Genomic DNA, 25,913 nt, shown 5'->3' on the forward strand with positions numbered 1-25,913 from the left:
GGAGGGGGTGCAAGGTAGGGTGTGTGGCAGCACGTCACTACTTTCTAACAGAAGGGATTTAGATAAAACGTCACAGACACGTGAAAGGAGAGGCTCTCCGCTGATCATGCAGCTCTTAGGTTTGTGTTGGTTGTATATTAAAAGGGGATGAGATACGAGCAACTTGGCAGTCAGAGCAGCCTGGCTTTCAGTCAATTATGACTCACTTTATTTGTCTGCTAACTCAAGTTGTTTTAGTCTAGCAATGAAGGAATACGCGAATTACAAGAAACAATATTTAAATGTGACACAAGTCACAAATTACAGAGAGACAATGTCTCAGTTTGATACAAGTCACAGATTACAGAGAGACAGTGTCTCAGTTTGATACAAGTCACTAATTACAGAGAGACAATGTCTCAGTTTGATACAAGTCACTAATTACAGAGAGACAATGTCTCACAAATTACAGAGAGACAATGTCTCAGTTTGAAACAAGTCACTAATTACAGAGAGACAATGTCTCAGTTTGATACAAGTCACTAATTACAGAGAGACAATGTCTCAGTTTGATACAAGTCAAGGGCGCTGATCAACCCTGAGGCGTTCACTGCTACAATCAATACGGTGTCACCATAGTCAGGGCGCTGATCAACCCTGAGGCGTTCACTGCTACAGTCATACGGTGTCACCAAGTCAGGGCGCTGATCAACCCTGAGGCGTTCACTGCTACAGTCAATACGGTGTCACCAAGTCAGGGCGCTGATCAACCCTGAGGCGTTCACTGCTACAGTCAATACGGTGTCACCATACTCAGGGTGTTGCTGGAATGATTTCAGTGAGTCAGTGAGTCAGTGAGTCAGTTCATATCTCACGTTAGGTCAAAGTGATCGAGTCTGGATAAGAAAAACCAGAGGTTGATTGTATGAACACTGATGACACACAACCAGTACGACCATACCTTGTAACAGTCCAACCCTCATGGCCGTCGTCTCTTAAAGTCCGCGGGACATTCGAGGTCATGGCTTGCACCCGAGGTGACAGGAAACTTCGCGAGTTCGAGTTAGCGGGAGCAATCTACATATGTCAGTGTAGTGGTGACAGTATGAGAATACAGTGTTCCAGTATCTTCAGTCAAACTACAACCTGCGCCATCCAGACAGTCATATTGTCGAACGCCTGCTTGGGGTGAGGTGAAATGGGGTTTAACGTCGCGTCCAAGATTATTGCACTTATATAGCGACGTGCATGCACGTGTGCGTGTTTGTGTGGCTGCTTGTACTAGTCCGGACTAATGCCGATTTATAGTGCAAGCTCACTGAGATACCATGCCGCAGTTCAACATGAATATCCCACTCAGACACAGTATACTGACTCCGAGCCGACCAGTCCTTGTTTTAGCCCCTTAATGCTGAGCGCAGGACAGGGTAACAACAAGTACCATCTTTTAACGTCTTTTGGTATGACGCGGCCGGGGATCGAACCCCGGACCTTCCGCTCTCCGGGCGGACGCTCTACCACTAGACCACGGAGGCGGTCGAACGCCTGCTTGAAGCTGCGCCCTTGTCTGTCATACAGACCCTGAAACAAATATATCCAATACGCCCAGCCCACTTCCCCAAAATATCAAAATGCCGGTCTCTTAGTTGATTTTGTTGCTAAGAGGTTACGATAATTGTATGCAATATTTCTCTCTAGAAATGATCGACTTGTAGACTTTTATACGATAGACGTTTATATAGCACCACAAAAGAAATGCTCATAAATAATGTTTTTTAACAGAAAACCTGTTGACATTAATGCCTCTATAAACATTCGAAGAAAAGACTTATCACAGGACTGCACACACGAGCCATGAGGTTGACAAGGGGGTCTTGTCAGCAGTCCAGGATTTGGATTTACAACATCAAACTACGAGAACCAATCTAGCAGAGCTAGTCAATTTAATGATCAGCGCAGAAGAGAAATTGCTCGTTATTCGTTAGGTTATATTAACAAAAGTGTATGATGAGAAATAGAACAATACTTTATGTCATTGAGAGTAGCTCTTTTCATGACTAAGGCCGTCTCCGTGGTCTAGCGTCCGCCCGGCGAGCGGAAGGTCCGGGGTTCGATCCCCAGCCGCGTCATACCAAAAGACGTTAAAAGATGGTATTTGTTGTTACCCTGTCTTGCGCTCGGCGTCAAAGGGCTCAAACAAGGACTGGTTGGCTAGGAGTCAGTATACTGTGTCTGAGTGAGGTATTCATGTTAAACTGCGACATGGTATCTCAGTGAGCTAGCACTATAAATCGACATCAGTCCGGACTAGTACAAGCAGCCATACACACACACGTGCATGCACGTCGCTATATAAGTGCGATAATCTTGGACGCGACGTTAAACCCCATTTCACCTCACCTTTTGATGCCTAAGAAAAGTTATATATCTAATTACAATTAGTTCAGAGAAATTACAGATTCGTTTTTGACCAAACCTGATTTGCTATGTGTGCACTCATTCAACACGAGGACAGGAAAGATTGCATATTTATTCGTCTCGCGATTAGCGCACAATAGATACCATTTCAAATGGCCTACGTTTCTGTTTGTAGTTCGAAACACTTATTGCAAAATTAGGGTACAATAAACCAACATATACTGTTGGAAATTAATATTATACACAAGGATGACTTTAAAAATCATTTTTGACAGTTGGTATTTGGTATCACTAAAGCCCAGAGGTAAAATTAACTGTTCCCAGTCGTTGAGACCCTATAGACAGACATGTGACCTAGGAGGCCGCCATAAGGCAACAGTCAACAGGTGCACGCTTCAGTTCATTTAGGCGTAGAGTCGATGTGACGGTCCACACATCCCCGAACCCCTCTTAAATCTACAGCAGATAGGCACTACGGGGTTTCAGCAGAAAGTCACAGTTTCCTCACAGCTTAAGATGAGTGAGTGAGTGAGTTTAGTTTTACGCCGCTTTTAGCAATACTCCAGCAATAGCACGGCGGGGGACACCAGAAATGGGCTTCACACATTGTACCCATTTCGGGATTCGAACCCGGGTCTTCGGCGTGACGAGCGAACGCTTTAACCACTAGGCTACCCGACCGCCCCCACAGCTTAAGATGAACACGATGTGACATAACTGTACTTCTGTCTTACTTACTTATACCAAATGACTTCGAGTTCCTGAAATTATTGACTTAGGGTGGTATCCCGCCAGACGGATTAGATGGCGCCGTCATAAATCAGGTGTTGATCATATATATAAAAAAGACTTGGTTAGATTTAGTGTACCTGAACTTCTCCCAGTCATACAGCACTTGATAAATGTAATCCGTCATGATTAAAATATTTTCTGAAATCCGAGGTCTCCAATCTCCCCTTTCTTTCTATAGACTTATAACCATTGTCAGCTGCCTCAGGAAGGAAGCATCACTACTTATTGTCAGAATGTCTTCAACAGCTGGACTCACACCGAAACCTCATTTGTCAGGACCCCGTTAATCCGGTAAATGTTGTGAACATGTACATGTATAGATAATGTCATCTCGCTACGGTCTGGATTAACGGGGGTTCTTTGTTCTTGTTATTAGCGCCGCATCTAACTGTGCAGAGTTCGCCAGCATAACGGGTTCGAATCCAAGATTCCGCCTGAAATAGGGTCCCATAAAAGTGTGTTAAGGAGTGATTATTGCCAAACTCCACATCAGCAATGTTGAAGCTCTGTAGAAGGGAATGTCCGAGAAACTCTCCATTCCTTTAAAAAAATGGAGCCGAGGCTACTTTTACACTTTGACAAAACATTCTCTTGTGGAAAATAATTGCAAAACAAGAGTTTGCCACTAACGTGGCTATATCCCCCGCCCCTGTTGCAGAATTTAAGACATAATTAAATCTAAACAAACCCTAACCTTTTTTAACCGAGGTGGAACTTGTCATGGAAATTGTAAAAAACAGAAGAGTTTGGAACCTAAGTCCATCTTGTTGCCTAAGAAACGTAAAAAATGAAAAAATTCTAAAATTTCTAAATAGCAAAAGGCACCAGTTCAGCATGTATTTAACAGACCTGCAAAGTTTCATGAAACAATATTGAACTGTTTATAGGTTAAGGCTCCGGAAACGAACCCTACCCTCACAGAACCTAAGTCCATCTTGTTGCCATGGAAACGTAAAAAATAAAATTTTCTAAAATGTCTAGATAGCAAAAGGCACCAGTTCAGCATGTATTTAACAGACCTGCAAAGTTTCATGAAAAAACATTTAACGGTTTCTGAGTTATGCTCTGGAAACGAAACGTGACGGACGGACGGACGGGCGTTCGTACGTACGGACGGGCGTTCGTACGTACGGACGGACGGACGGACGGACGGAGCCCGTTTCTATATCCCCCGCCCAACAAAGTTGGCGGGGGATAATAAACCAGAACCCTTTGTAGACTATATTTATACAGTGTGGGTCGCCCTTGCGTGATGCACGAGGAATACGTTCCACGCTGCACGTTCTCGTGCGCCAAGCTCCGTCGCGAGCTGATACTTACAATACATGTACACGGCTCTTCATAAGTTCACGGGGTCCAGTATTTTTATCAATCACTTGCACGTTGTACATACACGCTTGCGGGCATTATAGGAAATACTGAGCCCTGAACAAGGATATATAAGTTTACCTGATGGATTTTTACGTTAAGGCTTTATCTAATCGCTTTCAAAAGGAACATTGATAGAGGTAACCCGCTGTAACACAACATTATATACATATTAATATTTTTAGCTTTTAGGATTATTTAAAAATATTTCACGCCGTACTGTCACGTGTCGCCGTAGCTGATGTCGACAATAAGACGTCCTCAAAACAAACAATACGGATTCAAACCCTTTTTCCTTATCAAAATATGAAAAAGATACTGTACCATGCCTCACTTTAACATGAATACCCCACTCAGACACAGTTTACTGACTCCGAGACGGCCAGTCCTTGTTTTAGCCCCTTAATGCTGAGCGCCAGACAGGGAAACAACAAGTACCATCTTGTAACGCCTTTTGGTATTACCCTTCCTGGGATCGAACCCACGACCTTCCGCCCTCCGGACAGACGCTCTTCCACTATTCCACGGAGGCGGTCCACCAATGGGCGGAATGGAACCGGTCTTAGGCTTGTCGAGCGAATGTTTTATCCCATAGGTTACCCTCCCCCTGCAAGTTAAAGTGCTTACTTGTAGGGATCCCTATCAAATCAAATAAAGAAGTTTGTATCAATCAGGTTTATTTCTGAAAATGTGCTTTAATGAAATCCGTAAAACGTGATAATAAAGTCTACGCCAATAAGGAAAAGCATGAAAAGTACAACTATTCTAACAATACTGACTGAATATTGCAGCGATAGCTTGTGGACAATGGACGTTGAAACATGGATAATGATCAAGAATGATCAACTTATAATAATATTATTGGTAAAACATTGTGTGTCCGATGTTTTACACGATGTTGATTTCCATTGTCTGGCTGATGTCCTATGGACGGAGCAAGGCTTGTTACTCGGGGAGAGCATGTTCGACATGTCCACCCAGAGCGTCGTTGCATAACACTGTCAGATAGGCCGGGAGGTTGGTGACGTCTCCCATTGTTTCAAGGCGCTTGCGACTTGGGAATATGTTTGAGCTTCACGAGAATTCATCAACCTACACGCTTTCAGTTGCTTGTCACTGAACACACCAATAGTCCCTGGGCACGTGCTTGCTGGTTTGACTGTGGCTAAGGGAGCAACCATCTAATTGTCGGGGGAGGGAGGGAGGGACTCAATCCCCTGTTTTACTTAAAACAGGTATGTGCCTTTTTCTTACAAAAAGTGGGTATTGTAATATCGAGGAGTCAAATGTCTGTGTAAAGTGAACAAAGCTCAAACCCAAATCAAGCTCTGAGGGAGGAGAATCGGCGGGTGAAGGAGGAGAACAGGCGGTAAAGGCAAATGTTAGTCAGATACAAGAATGAATTCAGGTTTAACACCAATGTGAACAGCATAATAGTCTTGTGGTGGCGCGACACCTTGATGTTGACACAGGCCATACCTACAGTGTTGGTGATACGTCTTGTGTCTGCACAATGCCGTAATCGAGTCTCTGAACTGCGACTATTTATATAACTACTAGATAAATTGTAATCAGTTCTTGGAACTTCAAAATTACGAAAATGAGAGATGTGCACATGAATTCGTATTCCAGTCTACATGTACATGAGCTAAGGACAAAATGAAGGGTTTGACATTCAGTTAAAAACTCACATTGGTGACTAAGCGTTGTTTTATTGTCAGGGTTATAGCTAGTTATTGTAGTCATATATTGTTAAATATAAATCTCCCTTAAGAAACAAGGTATGTTCGGTCGGTAACAGGCATGGAAAACTTTTTGGGGGGCCACGATATACACAACGAGCACGTGCACTGTCTGTATACGTGCATGTACACACGTACATAATGTGAACTCTTACATTCCTTCCCTTACAGGGCTTCTCGTCGACAGCAACGGCGACAACGGCGACAGCAACGGTAGCAACAGCGACGGCAACATCGACAGCGACAACAACGGCGACAGCTTCTACATTGGCAGCATCGGCAGCATCGGCAGCACCCACTACAGCGGCACCAGTGACGGCAGTGACGGCACTGCCATTAGGCACTTTGGCGACACAGGCGGTTCCAACTGTGAGTATATATCGAGGCATCTATGTAGTTAATTCTCATTGACAGTGTAAGATTCATCTTTGTTGAATAACTTTCTTGCCATGTAGCCTAAAATGCCTGAATTAATCGTCCATGACATTGTCAAAGTGACCTCATCTTAGTGTTGAGCTTCCTGACCATAGCTTTTACTTCCTCCCCTCAGCATTTCAGTTAAACCTCGTATTTAACTCTCCTGTGCATAACACAATGTTCCACAAAAACATCTCGTGATTCCGGGATAGAATGGCCCACAGCAACATATGCTGCTCGTAAGGGGCGACTTAGTGGATCGGGTGATCAGGCTAGATGACTTAATGGATCGGGTGATCAGGCTAGATGACTTAGTGGATCGGGTGATCAGGCTAGATGACTTAGTGGATCGGGTGATCAGGCTAGATGACTTAGTGGATCGGGTGATCAGGCTAGATGACTTAGTGGATCGGGTGATCAGGCTAGATGACTTAATGGATCGGGTGATCAGGATCGGATCGTTGCTCACAACATCGATCACATGGTCATGATTTTGTACATTGATCTGTTTGTTGTTTAACGCCACACTCAGCAATATTCAAGCCACACGAGACCCTAGCATGGTGATCTACCTTCAGTTGTTGGCGATGTATAGACCTTTTTTATATTGTATTGTTACATATATTGATATCATTTTATGGTTGTATGCTAGTTTTATATTTTAATCGGTGATATTCTAGTTATTGTACTGTCCATAGGTGCCAGTTTTTTAGATAGTCTATCCCAATTGTGTTGATCGATGCTCATGATGTCAATCACTGGACTGTCAATACTGTTTACAGATTGTCACATAGCTGCAGTATATAGTACAGTTTATTCAGTAATTTATATAAATATCTATAATTACAACAAACCGTTATTTCGTCTTTATAAGATACCTTATATTATTTTATCTCTTCAATGGATATTTTTTCTCTCAGAATCAGGTAGTCAACAATAGGAGAAGGGATCAAAGACACAGAGGACCGTAAACATGCTACGGCAATAGCAACAACAACAGCAGTAACAGCGGCAACAACGAAGAAGGGAGGAACAACAGAGGCTTGCCCGGGACCAGCAACGATAACAACAGCAGCAGCAGCAACAACAGCAGCTGCAGCAACAACAACCCTAGCATGCTCTGCTGCGTGTTTTAGATGAGGCGCAAAGGACTTCGGTGAGATTTCGTTTCATCTGCACCGACTTCGTACCTTTTTCGTACCTCCTTAATGCAACTACAACAAACACTCCTAATGCGCTGTAATCAGTTTCTTGTTCTATACATACACCAATAGACGGACGTTTCTTGTTCTATACATACACCAATAGACGGACGTTTCTTGTTCTATACATACACCAATAGACGGACGTTTCTTGTTCTATACATACACCAATAGACGGTCGTTTTTTGTTCTACACATACACCAATAGACGGACGTTTCTTGTTCTATACTGAACCAACAGACGGTCGTTTCTTGTTCTACACATACACCAATAGACGGACGTTTCTTGTTCTATACATACACCAATAGACGGACGTTTCTTGTTCTACACATACACCAATAGACGGACGTTTCTTGTTCTATACATACACCAATAGACGGACGTTTCTTGTTCTACACATACACCAATAGACGGACGTTTCTTGTTCTACACATACACCAATAGACGGACGTTTCTTGTTCTATACATACACCAATAGACGGACGTTTCTTGTTCTACACATACACCAATAGACGGACGTTTCTTGTTCTACACATACACCAATAGACGGACGTTTCTTGTTCTACACATACACCAATAGACGGACGTTTCTTGTTCTACACATACACTAATAGACTGACGTTTCTTGTTTCTACACATACACCAATAGACGGACGTTTCTTGTTCTACACATACACCAATAGACGGTCGTTTCTTGTTCTACACATACACCAATAGACGGTCGTTTCTTGTTCTACACATACACCAAATGACGGACGTTTCTTGTTCTATACAAACACCAATAGACGGTCGTTTCTTGTTCTACACATACACCAATAGACGGACGTTTCTTGTTCTACACATACACCAATAGACGGACGTTTCTTGTTCTACACATACACCAATAGACGGTCGTTTCTTGTTCTACACATACACCAATAGACGGACGTTTCTTGTTCTATACAAACACCAATAGACGGTCGTTTCTTGTTCTACACATACACCAATAGACGGACGTTTCTTGTTCTACACATACACCAATAGACGGACGTTTCTTGTTCTACACATACACCAATAGACTGTCGTTTCTTGTTCTACACATACATCAATAGACGGACGTTTCTTGTTCTATACAAACACCAATAGACGGTCGTTTCTTGTTCTACACATACACCAATAGACGGACGTTTCTTGTTCTACACATACACCAATAGACGGTCGTTTCTTGTTCTACACATACACCAATAGACGGACGTTTCTTGTTCTACACATACACCAATAGACGGGCGTTTCTTGTTCTACACATACACCAATAGACGGACGTTTCTTGTTCTACATATACACCAATAGACGGACGTTTCTTGTTCTACACATACACCAATAGACGGACGTTTCTTGTTCTACACATACACCAATAGACGGACGTTTCTTGTTCTATACAAACACCAATAGACGGTCGTTTCTTGTTCTACACATACACCAATAGACGGACGTTTCTTGTTCTACACATACACCAATAGACGGACGTTTCTTGTAATAGCAATGCTAATACTCTGTATATAAATACTAATTGCAATTGTATGATATTAATTGATTGTTTTACAATGAACTTGATCCTCAATGCAGAGTAGGAATCCGACTCATTTAAGCTTTCATCGTAAATGGTATATGCCAGTCTCAACAGCAAGCTTCAAATTGCGACATCAAAATCTAGAACCATGTTCTCAAATGTTGCATTAATATACATGAACAATACACCCCAACTCGCTCACGTTCTACAATAGGAACACCATCGATACATGATTAGCATCGTTATTGTTACTATAACCGCCTCCGTGGTCTAGTGGTAGAGCGTCCACCCGGAGAGCGAAAGGTCCGGGGTTCGATCAGGCATCTTAACCAGGCTTCGTTCATCCGAAAAAAGGCAGTGATAGGTCTCCACCCTCGGTGGCCACAAGCTGTCATTGGCGACAAAGTTAATCTGGCGTTACATCCTCAAATGCGGTAAATTAAACTATAGTTATAAACGAATCATTTATTCTCTAGGAATTAATTGTTTAGAGCAAACATTTTCCCGTCAATTTGAAGCAAGATTGATTTTTCTGCTTTATAGTACACTTTAACAGTGGTTATGTTAGTGCATACATTCCCGATACTTGTCCGTCCACTGAAAACAACTTCAAGAACGACATTACAAACGTGATCTGATCGTCATGTGTGTTTATAGAAGTGATTGAATAATTCTGAAATTAACAAGATATTGTTTCTTCTTCAGGTGTGATGACATGTTACCTTCTGCAACACCTGCCAATTACGCCGCTTCATGTGCAGGAATTGACACCCTCTGATACACTCGATATCCATATATCTTATCCATAAACTATTCAGAGCATTTCATCAATCTTGACAACTGGCATGATCCAAAGATGCCAACTTAACATGTTGGAATTATCAAGATCTGTTTTGTATGTCCAAAACTTGGTACAACATCCTGCTTTTGACACGATCGTCCTCTTACAAGTCCCTGAAGGTGTCCATGTGTACCTCCTGATGACTCGGCAGCTCTGAGGTGTTGAGGGGTGTTTCATGTTTCATGGCTCACTTTTCTACCTGAAACACCCGCTAACACCTTCTAGTTAAACGATGACTCGGTTGTATTCACAAACATTTTCTCGGGTAATTTGTATTTGGTCAACGTCAGTCAGGGGATTGTTGTGAAAGATTTTAATACGAGCATTGAAATGAGCGTGTCAGACCTTACTGGTTGCGTCACCTCAACAAAATATTTCAGTTTGTTTTCTTGATACAATGAGTTGAAGACGTCTCTTCCTAATCATGTGCGGTGCTGTGGTAGGATGTTGGCAATATCAGTCTACAACGAAGATGGATGTTTGTTGAACAGAACTAAGTGCCAAGGTTAGTTTCAACTGTGCGTATTTGATGGTTAAACGTGTAACTTACTTTATACACAGACCGTTCCAAACACCTCTCTTAAGACATTCAGAACTCCAAGATGTATAGAACACCGCGTTTGTAAATTAAACTCTAAATTCTTTAGACTGTTCCTAACAACTTTCTTAAAAAGTACAAAACGTCCTACCTATCTATTCCTTGACTCGACGCGCCTTTGGTCAATTCAGTTCTAAATTCGTGTTCCTGTTTGTGAGAATTGACATCTGATCACAATCTGTACTTGTACAGGCACCCTTACCGCAGCTGTACACCGCACCATCTACCACACCCGTCTACCACACCCGTCTACCACACCTCCGCTCTTGTCTATGGTGAGTACTAGTATATGAACTCTAGATGTATGCAATTTAACTGGATACTTGATATTCACAATGAGGAACGGAAACGGCCCCTGACGCCACTCGATTGTACCGGTTATCATGCGAGTGTATTTTTGGATAATACATATCCTGTATTGGGAACAGACATTGCATTTAGCGAGTTTTGGCCTCGCCCACTCACCCACATTTAACAGGGTTTTTCTATATGCTCTCGAGGTGACCCAGGGCAGAATAGATAACCCAGTACCTAAAAGTTGTTGATTGTACATACGTTGATCATTCTACAATCCCATCGACCACTGTTCGCTTGTCAGTCAAATGTTAGGTGTAATATTGCTGACTGCGGCGTTCTACAACATTCACCCCCTCCCCTTTCCACATGCAATGGTAACTCTACCACCCTTAGATGTTCCAGAAACTCCAATTCAATACACCTCGTCAAAGAGGAACAGGTCTGACGTATATGATATTAGTGTGTAAAGACCAATCACAATAACACATGTTGACAAATAGAGTCTTTGAATTAAGAATAACATTTTTTAAACATTAATTTATTTTCTAAAGTTTGTGTCCAGCCTCAGTCGCCACCATCCTCAGTCGCCACCAGCCACAGTCGCCACCAGCCTCTGTTGCCACCAGCCTCAGTTGCCGTCAGCCTCAGTTGCGGCCAGCCTCAGTTGCCGTCAGCCTCAGTTGCGGCCAGCCTCAGTTGCCACCTGCCACCAGCCTCAGTTGCCACCAGCCTCAGAAGCCACCTGCCACCACCCTCAGTTGCCACCAGCCTCAGTTGCCACCAGCCTCAGAAGCCACCTGCCACCAGCCTCAGTTGCCACCAGCCTCAACCTTCAATTGCCGCCAGCTGACAGCATCAGTTGCCAGCTGCCTCCACCCCCACCTTCATCAACTTCCCTCTACCTCAGGTACATCACCTGTCAGACTCTCTTACAAAACTAATCCAGACCAGCCAACATATCCAGATGTCCATGGTCTCACCGTAAACTAAGTTATAGTTTCTAAAGTTGTTGTTGGTAGATTATTGATGGCAAGTAATAGCTGTTCCTATCCTGATGCTTGTTAATTGCCTCTTTCATATATGTTAACGAAAATCTCCTCATCACTTCAGGTCTCGTTCCGACTGACCAGAACGCAGCCTCAGTCACCTTAACAGTTGCCAGGCGTAGTTGCCGTCCATCCTCAGTTTCCAATAACCTCAGCCTCATCCTCCAGCTGCCATTGGTCTCACCGTCAACAGTCCAGCGGTCACTGACTGATTCCTCCTTCACGGTCAGCGACCACGCCATCTGGTGTTGCCTCCTAAGATGCAGTAAGTAAAACTGAAGCTGTAAACGAATCATTTATACTGTAGGAGTTAATTCTTAATGTATATAGATACAGTTGTCATATTAGTGCATGCAATTCCTGCATTATTTGTCCGTCCACGATTAAACATAACTTGAAAAAATGCCACATGTATGTGAATTGATCGTCATGTTTGTTTACTAAAGTGATTGAATAATTCTGAAATTAACAAAATATTGTTTTTCTTCAGGTGTTGTGACAGCTACCTTCTCCAACATCCGCCAATTACACCACTTCATGTGCAGGAATTGACACGCTCTGATACACTCTATATCCATATATATTATCCATACACTATACAAAGCATTTCATCAATCTTCTCATAACCAGAGGGGCGGTCGGGTAGCCTAGTGGTTAAAGCGTTCGCTCGTCACGCTGAAGACCCTGGTTCGATTCCCGACATTGGTACAATGTGTGAAGGCCATTTCTGGTGTCCCCCGCCGTGATATTGCTGGAATATTGCTAAAAGCGGCGTAAAACCATACTCACTCACTCACATAACCAGGATGATCCAAAGATGCCAACTTAACATGTTGGAATTATCAGGATCTGTTTTATGGTATATCGATATCCATATATCTTATCCATAAACTATTCAGAGCATTTCATCAATCTTGACAACTGGCATGATCCAAAGATGCCAACTTAACATGTTGGAATTATCAGGATCTGTTTTGTATGTTTAAAACTTGGTACAACATCCTGCTTTTGACACGATCGTCCTCTTACAAGTCCCTGAAGGTGTCCATGTGTACCTCCTGATGACTCGGCAGCTCTGAGGTGTTGAGGGGTGTTTCATATTTCATGGCTCACATTTCTACCTGAAACACCCGCTAACACCTTCTAGTTGAACGATGACTCGGTTGTATTCACAAACATTTTCTAGGGTAATTGTATTTGGTCAACGTCTTCAGTCAGGGGATTGTTGTGAAAGATTTTAATACAGGAAGTATGTACTCGTATTGAAATGAGCGTGTCATATCTCACTGGTATCTTCCGAGAACGTATCAAATTGCATTTGGTTAGAACGTCACCTCAACAAAATATTTCGGTTGACATTCATGATACAATGTGTTTAAGGAGAATATTCCCAATCATGTGCGGTGTAAGGTAGGATGTTGGAAGCATCAGTCTACCACTGACGTCCATGGGTGTTGAACAGAACTAAGTGATAAGGTAAGTTTGATGGTTAAAAATGATTAGACTCACTTATAGACAGTTTGTTCCAAACAACTTTCTTAGGAAGTTCAAAACGTCCTCCCTATCTTTCCCTTTACAAAACACGCATTTGGTCAATTCAGTTCTAAGCTTGTGTTCCTGTGTGTGAGCAATGACATCTGATCACAATCTCAACTTTTGCAGGCACCCTTGCCGCAGCTGTACACCGCCCCGCCTACCACACCCGTCTACCGCACCCGCCTACCACATCCGTCTACCACACCCGTCTACCACACCCGTCTACTGCAACCGTCACCGCTCTTATCTATGGTGAGTGTCAGAACGCTCGGTCGCTGCAGTTTATATGTCTGTAGTATTGATTGTATACCAGTTGTAGCAGTCACTGTGGCTCACCACAGTATGGAAGCGTGTTAGTGCCAGTCTCCGAACATTACCATTACACTTTCGTCTACGTATGCGATTTTATATAATTATAATGTATACGTTTCGTTACTCAGACAGTGATATTGTCTTGTGAAGTTGCGACCCTAGTTGGACACTAGTTTATACAAACCTCTATGTTTAGCTGATTACTAATTAAATGTTTGGCAGCGTGTTTATTTGGCCTATCCATATTTGTATAACATTCTCGGATCATTTCAAATTGTCAAACAATCAGCTCTGAAATAAAAACACAGAAACTGCAGAATTGTACCTTCAGTGCTTCATTGGATGATGACGGGTATTGGTTTGAAATATTTTTTTTATAGTTTGCATAATGCTCATGCTTTCATATTCACGTTTTACCTCCTAAACCTACTTTCCGTAATTGAGAAATCATGGCAAACAACATATTCGAGTGATTTCTTCAGTTTTCATCATGTTATAACTCCGCTAAAGGTTTGAGTAATGACCTATAGTTGTTTCTTTGTTTGTAGTTGGAGTACATTTTGTACTCACCTTAATACGTTGTAAAACAGTGTGACAATTCGATAGTAGACGATACTTTCTTCTACGTAGATAATAGTATTTATCATATAATGGGTAGGTTTCTCGGCAGGACAACGCCAATAGTCTACAACGGATAAAAACCATATCCGTTGGGGTCATATGTGGATAGAAATGCAAATATCAAAGGTCAAGTAGGACAACTTTCACTGTTTATAAACAAACATGTCATTCGGCGATTGAGTCAGAATTAACCATCGGGAATCTGGATAAACTACAGGGATAATTGCTGTCATTATCAAAAGAACAGTCTAATATACTGAAAATCAGTGTCTAACTGTGACGTAACTTATGAAATGCCTTAGCTACGTCGCAGTTCGACACTGATTTTCAGTATTTTAGACTGTTCTTTTGATAATTGTAGCAATTATTATTCCTGTAGTTTATCCAGATTCCCGATAGTTAATTCTGACTAGATCGCCGAATGACAAGTGCGACGCCATGTTTGTTTATAAACACTGAAAGTAGTCCCAACTTGACCCTTTGATATTGCATCACTATCCGCATATGACCCAAACGGATATCGTTTTTATCCGTTGGCTTTATCCTGCCGAGAAACCTACCCATTATATGATAAATGAATATACACATGCATGTTTAACCATCTTCCATCTGCGTTCATATAAAACGAATGTATCTCTCTCTCCAACAGGCATTTCCCCCCAATACCAATGGACTAGTGTGGACCCAGCTTCTGTCCTCCACGATGTATGTAAACTCTAAAGGACTGGAGTGTCCCCATAGCCATGCTGCTCCAATGTCTGTGCTTGTCACACTGAAGACCACAACACGACAATCTGTATAATCATAGTTACAAAGGATGCTGACTACATATCAGATATGAGTTGATACAGTTAACTAAGTCTTTCTTCAATTCAAATCCCTTCTCCTAGATCAGTTATAACTGTCTTTCAACGTCACCTATTACCACTTACTCAAAAACCGTCATATGAAATTTATTTTGGTCTCTATCAGTTGGATGGATATATACAGGTGTAGTTGAGCCATGCTGCCCTGGATATATACATCTGAATTCAAATAAGTACAGATCAAACGTGAATGTGTTGACACTCGGGGAATTCAAAAGTTTAGTGTTTATAGTTTAGGATACACACAGGTTGCCGCCGTGCTTCAAATTCTGTCTGCATGTGTCATCTTAATTTGGAAACTTTCTTTCGGCCTTTCATGAGAATGGATATATACAGATGTGGTTGAGCCATGCTGCTCTGGATGTATTCATTTGATACCTTCTAAACAAGCATAGAGTCTTCAGAGTATGAGTGCAAACAGGATTATCAAACCATAATTAAACTGAACAAACAAGTCAAAATATCAATCGAAAAGTTGATCTGGGTCACATTTGATCTTGTCATTGCAATTTCCAGTGATATTAATGACGATAAATATTTCATATCTATAGCCAAACATTCAATAAGTATAAACGTTTTACCTTGAGGGGACAGCACGGCATCGTGGTTGAAGTGTTTGTAGGGTTAGGTTTGATTGTTAGCATGTCACAGTGTCTGATATTCTGATATTCTTCATATACAGCTAAAAGCAGCCAAAAGCCACAAACCCATGATAAAGATGTATATATTTCTATATATTTTTCGTACTCCTTTCACTGTCTCATTGTAACGTCTTGTAAGAACACGTTGCTGTTTAAATGTGTCATTACGTGGTGATTTCCCTCATGCCATTTGTAAATTTGTTTTTAATAAAGTTTTAAACTTAAGCTATATCATGTTGACAAGTTGTCACCTGGTTACTATTTGCTCCACGGCTCGTGCCTGGATCCCTGAGCGTGGGTTCGAATCCCAGACCCCAATTTGTAAGCATCACGCTCTGACTGGTTTTACCAGTGCTAAACGTGTACGACATGCATCATTTCAGGCTCTCCTCCCACATCAAGCTGACACGCCGTGATATGACTGGAATACTGTTCAACACTGCGTTAACCTCCTAAATGGGTCCCTGACATAAAGGAGAGTGGTTTTCATTTATAACAGTCCGTCTTTATTCCAAATTCTTCCCTCTAAATTGGTATCAACAAAACATTATACACAGAACAAGAATCATAGACAACGGGATTTTATATGATGTACGACAACAGAAACACGAATAGTAAAATGTGTTACATGATGTGTAACAGTTAACGCTAATGGCGGACACACTCGGTGTTGAATGCCATCTGAATTCTTCGTGACCAACTCACGCCATTCTGGCACAAGCCTAATGGAGACTGGTGTCCCTCGAAGGAATGCATAGGCATGAACATAAGATGCTGCTTCAAACAAGAACGATAACTCCTGTTCTACCAGCATCAAAGTTTATCGACAAAAACATGTATTTTGTCAAAGAACACATTTATCAACCAATTCAACTCATTTATTCAAATGTTGTGCTTGCAAATTAAGATTATAAACTTAGATGTTTAATAAAATGACGAAAAGAAGGTGGGTTTTGGTTTAATAATAATTTCCACAATGTAATATTCAAACCCCGTGGTGATTCCGAGTTAGACGTGAGCTCCAGCTTGCAGTGAGAGGTGACAATGTATCGGTTGCAATTGGTCAAGCACGGCGACTTGGCTGATGGCGTGTCATTGTACCACCCCAGATTCTGTTGTGGCGACATTGTTGTCTGATATCTCATGCACAGAACAACTTCATTTGAGTTTGGGGATATTACGCCAAATATTACACGACTTGAGTTTTCGAAATGTGTCGGTATATACAACATCAAAGACACATATTGTAATATATGTTGGACTAAGAATTTTCTTTCACAAATTTCGAAATCTGTATGTGCGTACGTAATTTGTGATATACGATCCCCCATATAGTTGTGATTATTTTCCGAGGAATCTAAGTTTACAAACAACCTGCAAAAAATATATATTTAGTTCTCTTATTAATGTAAATGACACCCCTATGTAACTGGTGAGTTACCGGAGCTCTACCAGGGCATCGCTGGAGTGTAACTCGAATGACACCCCTACATGTAGTTCCGTCTGTTGCAAGTGTAAATAATTGAAATGTTGATTCAAGATAAAATATAATTGACGAACAGCTCTCCATTCCTGAAACGTAATGGAGCGTTTAAACAGAACGACGCAGGTGTGTTTTAATCGCAGTGAATCACCACTTTGATAAATACTTACGTCAAAGATCACGTTGGTGTATCCATTCTGCACATTACACAGGAAGCACGTTGTATAATTTAAATACTAGAAGCGACATTAAACATAATCCTTCACTCTGATTACCGCTGCCTGATTACTGAGGTTGTATAATTTATCTGATTTGTTATAGCAAAAAAAGAAAATACTGCTAAGTAATTGATTTTGTACAAATTTAATGCGTTCTGCAAATAAATGACATTCTTGGGCTTTATACATGTATAATGGGACGAGAAAAGAGGACTTACATAAATCTCTTGAACCCCGCCATGAGCAAATCAGGCTGTATGTCTTTCAGTACTGTTCTTTTTTTAATATAATACCTTAAGATCTTTTCAATTTGAAATCGTTGATAAGATCAAATCAACTGAGAGGTAGTTTCTTTTGCTCTTCACTTTACATCTCGAAGGTAGAGGCAAGAGAATATTTTACGTCCACTTCAATAGCATGTACGCGTTCTTTTCTTGAGTGATAGTGTAAATTTCATGTCCAGAAAGATGAAACTTTCAGATAATATATTTCGAATTTTACATCAGTGTTATCTGTCATATCTTTATATCATCATCAGTTTGTATTTCCATTTAAAAAGAGTCTGCATCAGTTTGTAACACCTCACATCTATCACCATATTGCCTCTTTAGTTCATTGTAATAAAAGTCGTATATTAAGTGTTTTGACAAGTCAAGTGAGTGAGTTGGGTTTAACGCCGCCGCCCAGTCGTCTAAGGCGCCGCGATTCGCTATGCAGAGTTGCGTCCCTTGGCCACGACAGAAACCTATGATTGTGGGTTCGAATCCCGGTTCGCGCCGATTATGTTTCTAGGTCTGTCAGCACCATACCCGTGCTCTTGGGTTTCACCGAAGTGGTAAACGTCTGAGACCTGCACCCTTCGTGCTTTCCTCCCGCATTAAGCTGACACGCCGTGATGTAATTGGAATACTGTTAAAAGCGGCGTTAAACCAAACTCACTCACTCCTTTGAATATCTTTCGTTGCCATCGATATACCACCTTTTAATACTTTCTCAATAAACAAGTGCATAACATAATCAGCAAAGTAGTTTTAGTTCTACATTAGTCTTCTTCAACAATGCATCCCACGAAATTACGGCACTGGAATAGTACCATGGTGGATCCAAACCATATTTAAACAGGTCTTTATAAATACCTCAATACATCAGTTTTTTAAGTAAAGATCATGATAATCACCTAAAATTCTCGCAACCTAATTTATCCCACACATTAGCCTGTTTATAATCTGCATCAGTTATTTTAGATTATGCTAAGTTATTATAAAATGATTCAACAGGTGGTGATTTAGTTTCATCAAATCTAGACCAATCATCCATGTATTCGTAAGGATATATAAACCTTTCTCAGCAACACATGTCAAGTAATCTAATAATGTAAACTGATTTGTTACAGAAAAGTCGTCAGGATCGTTTGCATTAGCTAAACTGCCAGAGAAGATAACAGAAACTGTACGCTGTCAATGAATTACTTTGTTTTGTTCTTGCTTTCCCACCCTTGTCTGTATAATGTATAGTTTTAGTGAAAGAGAATGATATATATCTTTCCATATTGTTAGAAATACATGTCATTAGTAAACAGCTATCAGTCTTTGAGATAGCTTGCATGATGAGATGAGAATCATATCCTCTAAGATTATGAAATGCAACGGGGATTGGTATTGTTAGGGTTTATATCATAAGTTTTAAGTTACACTCATTATGTGCAGCTCGTCTATATTTACCTGTGATGTGAAAAAAATCTTTTACAGAATCCCATTCAGGGGTTTATTACAAACACGACAACTTGTTGCCTTCCTATAGACTCTCCAACCACCCTTTGTCATACACGTGGATTGCTTATGCATACATTTTCCCTGATAGTTCCATCCTTTGTCATACACGTGGATTGCTTATGCATACATTTTCCCTGATGGTTCTCCCTTCATTTTGTAGAGATTCCAGGAACATTTCTGCTGCATCAGGACCTCTGTAAATCACACGAGCATTTGTTACACCATCACACCTTACAGCTATATATCCAAACCAACAAGCCTCATGTTCTCGGGGGCGGTCGGGTAGCCTAGTGGTTAAAGCGTTCGCTCGTCACGCCAAAGACCCAGGTTCGATTCCCGACATGGGTACAATGTGTGAAGCCCATTTCTGGTGTCCCCCGCCGTGATATTGCTGGATTATTGCTAAAAGCGGCGTAAAACCATACTCACTCACTCACTCATGTTCTCGAGTTTTGTATGTAAAACTGTATTCAGTATTGTGTTCAGTATTGTGTTCAGTATTGTGTTCAGTATTGTGTTCAGTATATTGACTTGTACCATATGTTCCCGTGTTTATTCAGGTGAACAATTGACTTGTCTTTGCATGTGTTTGTGATGAATGCAACCAGTGGGGCAGGATACGCTCACCTTGGTATCATTACTCTTTGACAGTGATTCATAAACACATGCCAATGATATAGTCAGAATCACCCAATCGACTCTGCTTTATGCAGAGATTTGTATTGGATATGGAAAGGGTTTTGTCGCTTTATTTCAATCTGTGTAATATGAGCTTCACAGTCCGCCTAAATTATGTATGGTACTGGCATTGTGTTACAATAACGATCAAATTTTAATGCAATTTCGCCCTCTTTGGGCATATCGACCATGATCAACACCTCTTCAGTCTTCTTTATGTGCTTCTACAAGATCTTGTCTACAGTATCAATGTAGACATCTTTAACGGATATATTTCTATTACTTAAGTTTTGTGTAGCTATATAATATCCTGCTTAAACTCTTTATCCATGTATAATGATATCTATCATCGTTTTCAACATGGAGCTTATCTTGTGTACAACAGTTCCTTTAAAATGACCGAAATCATTTATGTCTAAATTATTTTGCTTTTCTACATAAATAATTTGTGAGATTGGTGTAGGTGCATCTGTACCTTCAAAGTCCATCATTTTGGTGATAGTCGAAGCCTCCCTGGATGTCTTTCTTTAGAATCTACAGTATATAAAGCAGATCTTAATGCCCATCTTAAACAGTTATCATGATTATTTTTAACGTTACTTATGGCTTGTGTTTTCTTATATGGGGGTAAATCTATATAAAATCCACCTTTCAAAGGCATATAATTTACAATATCTAAATATAATTTATCTATTCTATCCGCAACCCAATCTGAACCTCTGCATTAGTCCATCACTCTACTGTTTCTTGTATCTGCTGAAATGATGTATCTTGTATCTGCTGAAATGATGTATCTTGTATCTGCTGAAATGATGTATCTTGTATCTGCTGAAATGATGTATCTAATGATGGACTTATCTGTGTTATTTTTACTTAAAGGGCAAGTTCACACGAAAATAAACCTATTTTTCTTGTACTTTTTCATCATGAAAAGTATTTACCTAGTAGTTTCGGAGGCAAAACAATTAAAATATCACACGTATCAAATTTATTTTATTCATAAAATCGGTTCATATTTTTCACATTTACAGAGAGATCTATTTCCATAATAAACACACCATGGCTTATGCCCTTGCAATATGACGTCATTGGTGCCAATTGATAAAGGAATGACGTCATAAGACTTTATTAGACGCGTTGTATGTATGGTGTATGTAGGTGTGTGGTTCTATCTTCTCAGATGCGCAGCCTAGCTATTGTATTGTTCTGTGCCGAGCTGTCCAAGATACAACGCTAAGCACAATTACTCTAAAATTATTTCGTTTTCCAAAATCGCGACTGTGAAAACAACAATGCACTGATAACATACTGTAAGATTCGCGATTATGGTTGGAAGGGTCCGTTGTATGAAATTTTAACTGTTAACTGATATTTCATACTTTTCAAATCATCTAACTCTAGTCATTAATTTTGCTCGACATGATGGGTTCATCATAATTAACATCCATGTTTGAATTCACATCCATCTTCCAACCTCTTAGATATTACCTACAGCATGATCTGAGGGAACAAATCTTAACTTGTTTAGATCAACATTATCAACAGCTGCATAAAAACTGGTTTCTTGTTATCAACAACATTATCATAAATTGGTTGATTATCATCCAGTAAAGCAATCAGTTCAGCTTTACTCATTCGAGAATATCCTCTTTGGCCGCGCTCTTTTGACAAAGCTGTTAGATCTCTGAAAGTAGTCAATCTACAGTATGACATGTGAACTAGTCTCTAAATGTTGTTTTTTTGTTGTTGTTTTTTTTTTGGGGGGGGGGTTAATTATCAAAAAAAACAATTGACTCATGAAAATAATAATCTACTCAATCTTTTTCTCTCATCTCATTGAGGTACTCCCTCTTCCTAACATAGTCTGAAATCGTACAATACGTACCCTTGACTCCAATTCCCCACACAGAGCATGTGTAGTTAACATGTCCTTTTCTTATTGCCATGACATGTACACCACAATATTCACCAATACAACTTAGGGTTTTCCCATCAGCAAAAACATTCGCGAATAGTTCTGGTATCTGACTCGCTTTCGCTCGTCAAATACCAGAACTATTCACTCGTTTCATAAAATTGGTATTACATGGGAGCTCGTTTAGTATTCTATATCTATACTGGGATGAGTAAAACCTGCTAATGTATTTAAAGTGAATGTTTCAAAGCATTTCCAGCATCTTGTAGTTGTTCAGCCTTTTGGACAGAGAAAGCAACACCACCAAGTCTATGCGATCATCTCTCCACTCGTTACTTGAGAGACCAATGGCCTGTCGAAGTATGTCCCTTTTCAGTATATTATCACTGACGTCTTTAACAGAATACCTAGGCCATGGTTAATTCCATGCTGACGCCAATCTACATTTGTTGAAATAGCAAATTCACCACAAATACGTTCATATGCCCGCTGATTGTATGGATTATTTGATGCATTCCTTCCTTGATCTTGTGGTAATTGTGCACTTGTTTCTGCAAGGATAGTATACAGGCAAGAAGAAACAAACTTACTAAGTTTGTCATGATGATCACTAACAGATACATCACAGCTTGTTGTGGCACATCATATAGCAAAGTTGAGATAGTTTTGCCAGAATTGCATTAAATTGGAAAATCAAGCATGTACTGTTTTAAGGTTTGTTGTTTGTGAACCTATATTTTCTAAAGATATCAGGGAATTGTGATTGAAACTGAGCACCTGAGACATTAACTAATACTCCTTTCAGGATAAACATTCCAGTCTTGTACTTGGACAATCTATCCATCTGCTTCGTGCTTTTAAAAACTCGGTGATATAACATATTACCCACACTGGACCATTATAAGTATTTTGCGAGGTAATAATAAGATACTAATAAATAAAAAACACCATGCTACATCTGATCGATTTTATAGTGTATGATGAATGTTTAAGCCTTATGGAACTATTATCTAAATAAGTCAGATTGAACACTGAGTTTATGAGATTTAACCCGACTGGAAAACAATAGGATGACGTCATTGGAAGTTTATAACTTCCGATATTGCGATATTGCGAAATTTGAATTTTTCATCCAAACTATCTTTGATATTAAATCAATTCTTTTATTTCACTTCTCCTGCTTGGATATGCAGTGCTAGTAAATACACTGATGTGTAAATCACATGTTGTACCACCAGAATTTTCAGAGATCCCGACCTTGCACAATATCATTTAACCTACAATGCGAGCATGTGCATGTATATTTGAATGTGCTATGCGCCCGTGTGATATATCCTCCAATAATCCTAGGGGTGGGGGAAGTGGGAGAAGAAGGGGGTGGGTCTGTACAAGAAGATAATGTATTCATACTTCTCCAGAGCACCAGATTAGCCGCGTATTTGCATAAAATACGCAATCCACATTTGTAAATCACCACAACCCATTTGAGTTCCTTGCGTACAAATACGCTTGAGGAAATTAGTTAACCCAATAGTATATAAACACTGTGCATAATTACCAAGCATAGCTTTTACAAACGTACAACGATTGTTTTGTAGATCTTTTCTCCCGACTGAATGCAAGCATTCTGCATACAAGAATTCTACTGCAGTGAATAATGCACAAATGTGCAACATCTCGCTTAATGTAACTTCTATTATTGTAACGAAGTTGTGTAACACACGAACACGTGCAAATTAGAGGTGAGGTGAAATTGGGTTTAACGTCGCGTCCAAGATTATTATTAACTTATGGGCATGTGTCAGCTGGCATAATAGTGTTTTGATTAGCCAGACCCTGAGCGTCATCAGGTTAATGAGGTCGTATATGTGTTTATTCATAAAACTGAGAGGCCCTATAGTACATGTTATATAGTAATGGGTGTATATACAATTATAAGATAACACATTTTGAGCTTCTTAGCTTCATAGAATGCAATATGTACATTGACAGCTTTTTCGTTATTACTACATTCTTACTTGACATTAATGTAACAAATTTCTGTAGATTTGGATAACGGATATAATATTTATCGATGATTTGTTTTCTGAGCACACAACGGACAAAGGAGTAAGAAATGGTATTCACTTTCTACAGTGTTTAAATCACAAAACTGACAAATTCTGTGTTCTCTCACGATCTCCATATATCTTCCCGTCTCGATAAAGAGTTCGTGTCAACCACATCTGAATCTTGCAAGTACAATTCGAAATGTTTTTAGTGTCACAAGAATTGCTCTCCACAGAAGCTGTTTTTAAAGAGGGAATAACTTGATAGTTTCTTTGATACTGATAAGGCCAAAATTAGGTCATATGAGCCTTTTTCTGGCAAAGGTAATAGCATATGTGAAAATAAAGGAACGTGTACCTAATATTTGAAATGTTGGAAACATATGACCACCTTGTTTTAGTACCGGTAATATGAGCATATAACAACTATTCAAATACATGCCCTTGACATCCGGAATGATACAATACTTCCTCAGACAGGAAAACATTTGAAAAATTGCAAATTTACAAATGTTTCCCCACTTTAGAAAATGTCAATATTTCAAACCCAAGTAAACTCAGAGAGGAGTCAATGATCACTCAAAAACACTCAATGATCACGTAGTTACTGGGGTATCACTTTTTGAATTCATTCTTGGAAGTGTCCATTTACTGATCCACTCATAGCATTCATGAAGGACAATGCTAGTTGTGTACACGATGATCATATGTTTCAGGGTGTAGCGTCATATGAAATAAACGTTTGAAACATACGCAAATCCGGTCATACCTTGCATTTCCAAATGTGTGTGCGTTTGTTTCAATGATGTAAAATCCGGCTTTTGGTCCTGTGTCAGATCACTGAAATATCAAAGCCCTACCCACACGTACAGAGGATATATATAAAAAGCTAATGTATTCATGAATTTATCATGCAAACTAACTGTGATTTACAAAGAGCACGCTTATCTGGCATTTTCAGACGATGATTTGTGGGGCATGATTTAATCTAAAAATATAAATTATTCCGCGGTTTGTATTAAATTCATTCTAAAGTATAACCTGTCCTGCTTAAATATGCAATATCTCTTTAAACATATGACAGGCTGACTACACACAAGAATGCGACAGATTATGTATCCGGAAAGTACGAGGGGCGTTCAATACGTTTTGCAACTTCAAAATAAGTACAAGTCGCAGAATATCTTTTGCGCTTTTATTTTTCAATATAATCTCCATTAATCTCAATTCACTTATTCCATTTGTCCTTCAAGCTTTTCATACCACTTTTATAGAAATCCGCAGATTGGCCCTCTAACCACGCCTCCGTGGCAGCCTTTATGTCCTCGTCATCCTGGAAACGTCTTCCACGTAGGGCAGATTTCATTTGCCGGAACAGGAAATAGTCACCGGGGGCTAAGTCTGGGCTGTACAGTTAAATCACCCACCCTACAGCCCAGACTTGGCTCCCAGTGACTATTTCCTGTTGAAAGTGTTTTGAGGTGAATAGAGATTATATTGAAAGATAAAAGTGCAAAAGATATTCTGCGACTTGGTCTTATATTGAAGTTGCAAAACTTATTGAACCCCCCTC

At 40.2% G+C, this 25,913-nt stretch overlaps 2 long non-coding RNA genes across 2 annotated transcripts; both read left to right on the plus strand.

Annotated features, from left to right (window-relative positions):
• Nucleotides 1-5,804: 5,804 nt before the first annotated feature.
• On the plus strand, nt 5,805-11,900 carry LOC124136994. Its single transcript, XR_007218162.1, has 6 exons — nt 5,805-5,938; nt 6,471-6,668; nt 7,637-7,872; nt 10,174-10,814; nt 11,100-11,182; nt 11,773-11,900. It is a non-coding gene; the product is annotated as an uncharacterized LOC124136994 (long non-coding RNA).
• A 103-nt stretch (nt 11,901-12,003) lies between these two features.
• On the plus strand, nt 12,004-16,498 carry LOC124136996. The gene is made up of 5 exons (XR_006861464.2): nt 12,004-12,111; nt 12,315-12,515; nt 12,741-13,726; nt 13,913-14,038; nt 15,369-16,498. It is a non-coding gene; the product is annotated as an uncharacterized LOC124136996 (long non-coding RNA).
• Nucleotides 16,499-25,913: the final 9,415 nt, after the last annotated feature.

The sequence above is a fragment of the Haliotis rufescens genome, unplaced genomic scaffold (assembly GCF_023055435.1).
Source record: "Haliotis rufescens isolate VD_foot unplaced genomic scaffold, xgHalRufe1.0.p SCAF_1, whole genome shotgun sequence".
NCBI classification, from domain to species: Eukaryota; Metazoa; Mollusca; class Gastropoda; order Lepetellida; family Haliotidae; genus Haliotis; species Haliotis rufescens.